Below are 10,222 nucleotides of genomic sequence, written 5' to 3' on the forward strand. Positions count from 1 at the left end.
GAAAAATGGCAATAATTCTCATTTCTACCTAACGAATAATTTATTTTAAAAATAATGTCATCAATGAGACCATCTCATAGAGTCAGATTTAGTGGGGATCAAACTATAATGTAGATCACATTTTACCTTATACTAAAGACTTGAAGGGAAAAAAGTGACAATCAGCTTTAAAGATTAGTATAGAGGTAGATGGTGAGATTTTTTATTTCTCCTAGAAATGATACAGAGCCTCATTATCTAATGTGTGTATGAGAGTTTCTTCCAACTATCACAAAAATATCTGTGTTCTGTGGATCATTTACACTGTTTCAATCTATCAGATTATTTTCTATCAGCTGGACTGGCTGCCAGTTTAAGTTACTACTGGAGTTTCTAGTCATTATGTCAATTTTCTCTTCTCTACATACAATTGTACACCAAAATAGAGCATTGCACCAAGATGGCAATAGTCCAAACTTGATTTCCAAGAGTACTGTGACAACCTGGGACAGCCCTCTTTATACAATGCACATAAGATGATTATGGTTCTTTGATTTGTAGTAGCATCTGTCATTGCAGAATCTGTACTATTCACCAGTTTGTCATTTTAGAGTTGTATTTGAGCCTTTGATTTATTGTTCTTCATTACTGTTATTGATGGCCAGATGCTCAAAACTATGATATTTAGATGTGTATCTCAATTTCACCTAACATTCTTATCCTATGCATAGTAGGTATCTGTGTATCCTCAATTATTGTACCGACTACAAATGTGAAAAGCACCGGTATCAGCCATTAAACACAATCAGGATCTTTGGAACTAACTTGTATTTAGGGTTAATTTCTTCATTCAAAAAACTCTTATGAAATGCCTACTACATCTTAGGCACTGAGAGTACAGGAGTGAATAATCTCTGTGTCAAAGCCTTCTGACCAAAGACCATCAGAAATATATCTGTAGTCAAATGAAGGTTAATTTATTGGTTTATTGCAATGGGGGAGATCATATACTATGGAGAAGCATGGGACTTCACAATAGAAGAGGGTTAAGAAGGATTTATTATAGGCTTTGTGCTTGTGTCAGGTTATTTTTTGAGGAAAGTTCAAGGAAGTGGGGTTCGCTATGAATTGGGTGCTGTCTGGGAGCAGGGTGATTATATAATTGGATTTTTAAATAAATCTCATCCAGACGGCAGGAAGAATAATGTGAGGCTAAGCCTATAATTGGCAAAGAAGCATTTGTTAGTCATGTTAGCCTGGAGATGAGGATGTTTGGTAATTTTTGTTGTTCACACTGTGATCTTGTTTGCTCTCTGTTCTGACAAGATCATGGAATGGTCATTTTCATCTTACTTTATTACAGTCACAGAGCTACCTTATCTGATGTCAATGCTCTGTGAGGTTAATTTCAAGAAAAGAATGCCACAGTTTAGCTGTGAATGCCAGGCCATCTTGTAATAGCACCTAGATCTAGCTGTTAGTGTTAGGTGAGTTCTTGTATGTCAGAGTTCATTTTTATTTTTCTTATCTGATTGATTAGCTAGTGAGGAATATAGGCCCTTAATCTGATAACTAAAATAATAACATAATAACAGCAACAGCAGCAGCAGCAGTAAAAACAATAACAACTAACATGTATTAAGTTCTTATGTTCCAGGCACTGGAACACTTTACATATATATTTTATATATTACATATATTATTTCTGAGCACTTTACATGTATTATTTCATTTAATTCTCATGACAACAGTATGCTATAGATATTGCTCTTATTATCCCTATTTATAGATATGGGAACTGACATTTAGAAATGTTAAGTTGTTCGCACAAAGATGCATAACTATATGTAGGATTCAAATCTACAGGCACTCTGATTCAAGAGCTCATGTTCTTGCACAATATTTTAAACATTTACTAGAGTGTGATAAATGTTATGTGGTGTGATGGTTACTTTTGACGTCCAGCACAGATTCCCTTTGCTGGCCTGGTACACTCTCCCCCAGTTGCTGTGAGTATGGCTGCTAATGGCTAACAGCTGCCTCTTTCTTCTAAGAATTGCCATCTTATCACAGAGGTTATGCCCTTTCTCAGCACAGGCCAGGGGTAGTGATCTTGACTGGAAGGCAGGAGGGTGTGGGTTGTTGAGGGGGAAAAGGATGGTCCCTTGCCTTAGGGTGGGATCAACCCTGTGATGCAATTAATACTCTGGGGTTCCCTTGGGGTCGGACCGAAGCTAGGTGCTAGCTGAGACCCAAGACCAAATTCTCACCTGGGTTTTTCCCCTGCACAATTATGTGTTCTCCCCTTTTTTCTGTGAGCAACCTGTGATAAATTACCTAGGCAGTAGTCTCCGTCTTAGACTCTGTGTTAGGTAACAGAGAGGTGGTAACAGGCTAACGTTATTGATATGGAGAGATATCAGCATGGAAGCAGAGAGGAGAGACACCTACATTCTCCTGGTGGGAAAAAGTTGAGGGGTGGTACTGGTGAGAGAAGGTTTCCTAGATGAAATAACTCCTAAATGTAGTCTTCAAGGGTGAATTGGATTAGGGAGATGAAGAAGTTATCTTTGAAGTCAGCCATTTTATTTGTAAAATCTGTGCTAAAGATTAAGGTGTGTAATATAAAATGTTTTGTGATTAAGTTAATGTTGTTGCAGGAATTTTAGTTTTAAAATTCTTACATTTTAAGTGATAACTTTTATTCAGGGAACAGAAAAGGAAACTCACTTTCACTGAGTCCTAAATGTGAAGTGTATCGTGTGAGGTACTTTCTTATATAATGCCTCTAATATTTCCACTCAACACAAGAAGAAATGAGATTCAGAGGTGAAGCAAATTCTTCAAATTTCATATTTCAAATTCATGAAATTTGTCTTTTAAAAAATCTATTTTATTTCAGTACAGTTTACATGCAATAAAATGTGTACATTTTAAGTACAAATTTTGATGAGCTTTGACAAATTTAAAATCCATTTAAATATGCTACCATCCACATATACTCTATTTCATTTAAGTCATCACATTTGTAGGCATAGAGTTATTCATACTAGACCTTTGTTATGTATTTAATTTCCATGCAGTCAGTGTTGATGACCTCTCTTTCATTTGTGGTATTGGTAATTTGTGTCTTCTCTTTTTTCTTTTTCTTGGTTAGTCTGAGTAGAGATGTTTATCAATTAATTGATCTTTTCAAAGTGTGCCTTTTGGTTTCATTGATTTTTCTCTTTTATTTTCAAGTCTGCAATATCATTGCTTTCTGCTTTTTAAATTATTATTATTTTCTTCTGCTTACTTTAGGCTTAAGTTCCTCTTCTCTCTCTAGCTTTCTAAAGTGGAGGCTTAGGTTATTGATTTTATACCTTTCCTATTTTCTAATATATGTATTTTATTTTCCATTTGTTAAAGTATATTTCAACACTTTTTGAGGCTTCTTTAACTCATGATTTATTTGTATTATTTAATTTCCAAATACTTGGAGTTTATTATTTTTTTTTCCCAGTTATCTTTTTTCTCCTTTTCCCACTTCTGGTATTCCAATTATATTAAAGGTGTATGTCACACCTTTTGACATTGTCCCACAGTTCTTAAATGCTCTGTTTTGTTGTTTTTTAGTTCATTTTTCCTCTTCATTTCAGTTTGGGAAGTTTGTATTAATCTATCTGTAAGCTCACTGATTTTTTTTTTAACATATTTATTTTAGTATAATGCTTTACAATGTTGTGTTAGTTTCTGCTGTATGACAAAGTGAATCAGCTATACATATGCATTTATCATAATTTCTCCTCCAGCTTGCATCTCCCTCCCACCCTCCCTAACCCACCCCTCTAGGTGGTCACAAAGCACCGAGCTGATCTCCCTGTGCTATGCGGCTGCTTCCCACTAGCTACCTATTTTACAGTTGGTAGTGTATATACGTCCATGCCACTCCCTTTGTCCTGGCTTACCCTTCCCCCGTGTCCTCAAGTCCATTCTCTATGTCTACATCTTTATTCCTGTCCTGCCCCTAGGTTCTTCAGAACCATTTTCTTTTTTTTTTTAGATTCCATATATATGTGTTAGCATACGGTATTTGTTTTTCTCTTTCTGACTTACTTCACTCTGTATGATAGTCTCTAGGTCCATCCACCTCACTACAAATAACTCAATTTCGTTTCTTTTTATGGCTGACTAATATTCCATTGTATGTATGTGACACATCTTCTTTATCCATTCATCTGTCAGTGGACAATTAGGTTGCTTCCATGTCCTGGCTATTGTAAATAGAGCTGCAATGAACATTGTGGTACATGACTCCTTTTGAATTATGGTTTTCTCAGGGTATATGCCCAGTAGTGGGATTACTGGGTCATAAGGTAGTTCTATTTAAAGCTTTTTAAGGAACCTGCATAGTGTTCTCCATAGTGGCTGTATGAATTTACATTCCCACCAACAGAGCAAGAGGGTTCCCTTTTCTCCACACCCTCTCCAGCATTTGTTTGTAGAATTTTTGATGATGGCCATTCTGACTCGTGTGAGGTGATACCTTATTGTAGTTTTGATCTGCATTTCTCTAATGATTAGTGATGCTGAGCATCCTTTCATGTGTTTGTTGGCAATCTGTGTATCTTCTTTGGAGAAATGTCTAGGTCTTCTGCCCATTTTTGGATTGGGTTTTTTGGTTTTTTTTTAATATTGAGCTGCATGAGCTGCTTGTACATTTTGGAGATTAATCCTTTGTCAGTTGCTTTGTTTGAAAATATTTTCTCCCATTCTGAGGGTTGTCTTTTCGTCTTGTTTATGGTTTCCTTTTTTGTGCAAAAGCTTTTAAGTTTCATTAGGTCCCATTTGTATATTTCTGTTTTTATTTCCATTCCTCTAGGCGGTGGGTCAAAAAAGATCTTGTTATGATTTATGTCATAGAGTGTTCTGCCTATGTTTTCCTATAAGAGTTTTACAGTGCCTGGCCTTACATTTAGTTCCTTAATCCATTTCGAGTTTATTTTTTGTATGGTGTTAGGGAGTGCTCTAATTTCATTCTTTTGCATGTAGCTGCCCAGTTTTCCCAGAACCACTTACTGAAGAGGCTGTCTTTTCTCCATTGTATCTTCTTGCTTGCTTTATTAAAGATAAAGGACGTGACCATATGGAGGTGACCTTATGGTCACAAGGTGACCATATTTGCCTGGGTTTATCTCTGGGCTTTCTATCCTGTTCAATATTTCTGTTTTTGTGCCAGTACCATACTGTCTTGATTACTGTACCTTTGTAGTATAGTCTGAAGTCAGGGAGCCTGATTCCTCCAGCTCCATTTTTCTTTCTCAAGGTTGCTTTGGCTATTCTGGGTCTTTTGTGTTTCCATACAAATTGTGAAATTTTTTGTTCTAGTTCTGCGAAAAATGCCATTGGTAGTTTGATAGGGATTGCATTGAATCTGTAGATTGCTTTGGGTATTATAGTCATTTTCACAATGTTGATTCTTCTGATCCAAGAACATGGTATATCTCTCCATCTGTTTGTATCATCTTTAATTTCTTTCATCAGTGTCTTACAGTTTTCTGCATACAGGTCTTTTGTCTCCTTGTGTAGGTTTATTCCTAGGTATTGTATTCTTTTTGTTGCAATAGTAAATGGGAGTGTTTCCTTAATTTCGCTTTCAGATTTTTCATCATTAGTGTATAGGAATGCAAGAGATTTCTGTGCATACATTTTGTATCCTGCTACTTTACCAAATTAATTGATTAGCCCTAGTAGTTTTCTGGTAGCATCTTTAGGATTCTCTATGTATAGTATCATGTCATCTGCAAACAGTGACACTTTTACCTCTTCTTTTCCGATTTGGATTCCCCTTATTTGTTTTTCTTCTCTGATTCCTGTGGCTAAAACTTACAAAACTATGTTGAATAATAGTGGTAAGAGTGGGCAGCCTTGTCTTGTTCCTGATCTTAGTGGAAATGGTTTCAGTTTTTCACCATTGAGAACGATGCTGGCTGTGGGTTTGTCATATATGGCTTTTATTATGTTGAGGTAAGTTCCCTCTATGCCTACTTTCTGGAGGGTTTTTATCATAAATGGGTGTTGACTTTTGTTGAAAGCTTTTTCTGCATCTATTGAGATGATCATGTGGTTTTACTCCTTCAGTTTGTTAATATGGTGTATCACATTGATTGATTTGCATATATTGAAGAATCCTTGCATTCCTGGGATAAACCCCCATGGTTTATGATCCCTGTAATGTGCTGTTGGATTCTGTTTGCTAGTATTTTGTTGAGGATTTTTGCATCTATGTTCATCAGTGATATTGGCATATAGTTTTCTTTTTTTGTGACATCTTTGTCTGGTTTTGGTATCAGGGTGATGGTGGTCTCGTAGAATGAGTTTGGGAGTGTTCCTCCCTCTGCTATATTTTGGAAGAGTTTGAGAAGGATAGGTGTTAGCTCTTCTCTAAATGTTTGATAGAATTCACCTGTGAAGCCATCTGGTCCTGGGCTTTCGTTTGTTGGAAGATTTTTAATCACAGTTTCAATTTCAGTGCTTGTGATTGATCTGTTTATATTTTCTATTTCTTCCAGCCTGTTCTTTCTGTTTGTTCCAGGTTCAGTCTTGGAAGGTTGTGCTTTTCTAAGAATTTGTCCATTTCTTCAAGGCTGTCCATTTTATTGGCATATAGCTGCTTATAGTAATCTCTCATGATCCTTTGTATTTCTGCAGTGTCAATTACTTCTCCTTTTTCATTTCTAATTCTATTGATTTGAGTCTTCTCCCTTTTTATCTTGATGAATCTGGCTAATGGTTTATCAATTTTGTTTATCTTCTCAAAGAACCAGCTTTTAGTTTTATTGATCTTTGCTATTGTTTCCTTCATTTCTTTTTCATTTATTTCTGATCTGATTTTTATGATTTCTTTCCTTCTGCTAACTTTGGGGTTTTTTTGTTCTTCTGTCTCTAATTGCTTTAGGTGTAAGGTTAGATTGTTTATTTGAGATGTTTCTTGTTTCTTGAGGTAGGACTGTATTGCTATAAACTTCCCTCTTTGAACTGCTTTTGCTGCATCCCAAAGGTTTTGGTCATCGTGTTTTCATTGTCATATGTTTCTAGATATTTTTTGATTTCCTCTTTGATTTCTACAGTGATCTCTTGGTTATTTAGTAGCATATTGTTTAGCCTCCATATGTTTGTATTTTTTACAGATTTTTTCATGTAATTGATATCTAGTCTCATAGAGCTATGGTCAGAAAAGATACTTGATATGATTTCAGTTGTCTTAAATTTACCAAGCTTGATTTGTGACCCTAGATATGATCTATCCTGGAGAATGTTCCATGAGCACTTGAGAAGAAAGTGTGTTCTGTTGTTTTTGGATGGGATGTCCTATAAATATCAGTTAAGCCCATCTTATCTAATGTGTCATTTAAAGCTTGTGTTTCCTTATTTATTTTCATTTTGGATGATCTGTCCATTGGTGAAAGTGGGGTGTTAAAGTGCCCTAATATTATTGTGTTACTGTCGATTTCCCCTTTTATGGCTGTTAGCATTTGCTTTATGTATTGAGGTGCTCCTATGTTGGGTGCATAAGTATTTACAATTGTTATATCTTCTTCTTCAATTGACCCCCTTGATCAATATGTAGTGTCCTTCTTTGTCTCTTGTAATAGTCTTTATTTTAAAGTCTGTTTTGTCTGATATGAGAATTGCTACTCCAGCTTTCTTTTGATTTCCATTTGCATGGAATATCTTTTTCCATCCCCTCACTTTCAGTCTGTATGTGTCCCTAGGTCTGAAGTGGGTATCTTGTAGACAGCAGATATTCAGGTCTTGTTTTTCATCCATTCAGCCAGTCTATGTCTTTTGGTTGGAGCAGTTAGTCCATGTACATTTAGGGTAGTTATTGATATGTATGTTCCTATTACCATATTCTTAATTGTTTCGGGTTTGTTATTGTAGGTCTTTTCCTTCTCTTGTGTTTCCTGCCTAGAGAAGATCCTTTAGCATTGTTGTAAAGCTCGTTTGTTGGTGCTGAATTCTCTTAGCTTTTGCTTTTAAAGGTTTTTATTTCTGCTTTGAATCTGAATGAGGTCCTTGCTGGGTAGAGTAATCTTGGTTGTAGGTTTTTCCCTTTCATCACTTTAAATATGTCGTGCCACTCCCTTCTGGCTTGCAGAGTTTCTGCTGAAAGATCAGCTGTTAACCTTATGGGGATTCCCTTGTATGTTATTTGTTGCTTTTCCCTTGCTGCTTTTAATATATATTTTTTGTATTTATTTTTTGATAGTTTGATTAATATGTGTCTTGGCGTGTTTCTCCTTGGATTTATCATGTTTGGTACTCCATGTGCTTACTGGACTTGATTGACTATTTCCTTTCACATATTAGGGAAGTTTTCAACTATAATCTCTTCAAATATTTTCTCAGTCCCTTTTTGTTTTCTCTTCTTCTTCTGGGACCCCTATAATTCGAATGTTGGTGCATTTAATGTTGTCCTAGAGGTCTCTGTGACTGTCCTCAATTCTTTTCATTCTTTTTTCTTTATTCTGCTCTGTGGTAGTTATTTCCACTATTTTGTCTTCCAGGTCACTTATCCGTTCTTCTCCCTCAGTTATTCTGCTATTGATTCCTTCTAGAGAATTTTTAATTTCATTCATTGTGTTGTTCATCATTGTTTGCTTGCTCTTTAGTTCTTCTAGGTCCTTGTTAAACGTTTCTTGTATTTTCTGCATTCTCTTTTTAAGATTTTGTATCATCTTTACTCTCATTACTCTGAATTCTTTTTCAGGTAGGCTGCCTTTTTCCTCTTCATTTGTTTGGTCTGGTGGGTTTTTACCTTGCTCCTTCATCTGCTGCATATTTCTCTGTCTTCTCATTTTGCTGAACTTACTGTGTTTGGGGTCTCCTTTTTACAGGCTGCTGGTTTGTAGTTCCAGTTGTTTTTGGTGTCTGCCCCCAGTGGGTAATGTTGGTTCAGTGGGTTGTGTAGGCTTCCTGTTGGAGGGGAATGGTGCCTGTGTTCTTGTGGTTGAGGCTGGATCTTGTCTTTCTGGTGAGCAGGACCACGTCTGGTCGTGTGTTTTGGAGTGTCTGTGACCTTATTATAATTTTAGGCAGCCTCTCTGCTAATGAGGGAGGTAGTGTTCCTGTCTTGCTAGTTGTTTGGCATAGGGTGTCCAGCACTGTAACTTGCTGGTTGTTGAGTGGAGCTGGGTCTTCGTGTTGTTATGGAGATCTATGTGAGAGCTTTCGCCATTTGTTATTAAGTGGGGCCGGGAGGTCTCTTGTGGCCCAATGTCCTGAACTCTGTTCTCCCACCCCAGAGGCTGAGGCCTGACAACAGGCTGGAGCACCAAGACCCTGTCAGCTACTGGGATCCGAAGAAAAGGGAGAAAAAAAAGGAAACAAAGAAAAATAAAATAATATAAAGTTATTAAAATAAAAAATAAAAAAGCATTATTAAAAGTAAAAAAAATTAAAAAGTAATTAAAAAAAGAAAGAAAGAAGAGAACAACCAAACCAAAAAAACGAATCCAGCAATGATAACAAGTGCTAAAAACTATACTAAAAAAAAAAGGAACAGGCAGAACCCTAGGACAAATGGTAAAAGCAAAGCTATACAGACAAAATCACACAAAGACCATACACATACACAGTCACAAAAAGAGAAAAAGGGGAAAAAAATATGTCTATATATATTAAAAAAATGGAAGAGAGCAACCAAATCAATAAACAAATCTACCAATGATAATAAGCTCTAAATACTAAGCTAAAATAAACGTAAAACCAGAAACAAACTAGATTCAGAAATCAAACCCCAAGTCTACAGTTGTTCCCAAAGTCCACCACCTCTATTTTGGGATGATTCATTGTCTATTCGGGTATTCCACAGATGCAGGGTACATCAAGGTGACTGTGCAGATTTAATCTGTTGTTCCTTATGCTGTCGGGAGAGATTTCCATTTCTCTTCTTTGGCCGCGGAGCTCCTGGGTTTCAGCTTTGGATTTGACCCCACCTCTGCATATAGGTTGCCTGAGGGTGTCTGTTGCCCCCCCAGACAGGACAGGGTTAAAGTAGCAGCTGATTAGGGGGCTCAGGCTCACTCAGGCCGGGGGAGGGAGGGATATGGAATGCAGTGCAAGCCTGCAGTGGCAGAGGCCCACGTGACGTGGCACCAGCCTGAGGTGTGCTGTGTGTTCTCCTGTGCAAGTTGTTCCTGGATCACGGGACCCTGGCAGTGGCGGGCTGCAAAGGCTCCTAGGAGGGGAAGTGTGGATA

Source organism: Eschrichtius robustus, chromosome 2, assembly GCF_028021215.1.
Source record: "Eschrichtius robustus isolate mEscRob2 chromosome 2, mEscRob2.pri, whole genome shotgun sequence".
Classification (NCBI taxonomy): domain Eukaryota; kingdom Metazoa; phylum Chordata; class Mammalia; order Artiodactyla; family Eschrichtiidae; genus Eschrichtius; species Eschrichtius robustus.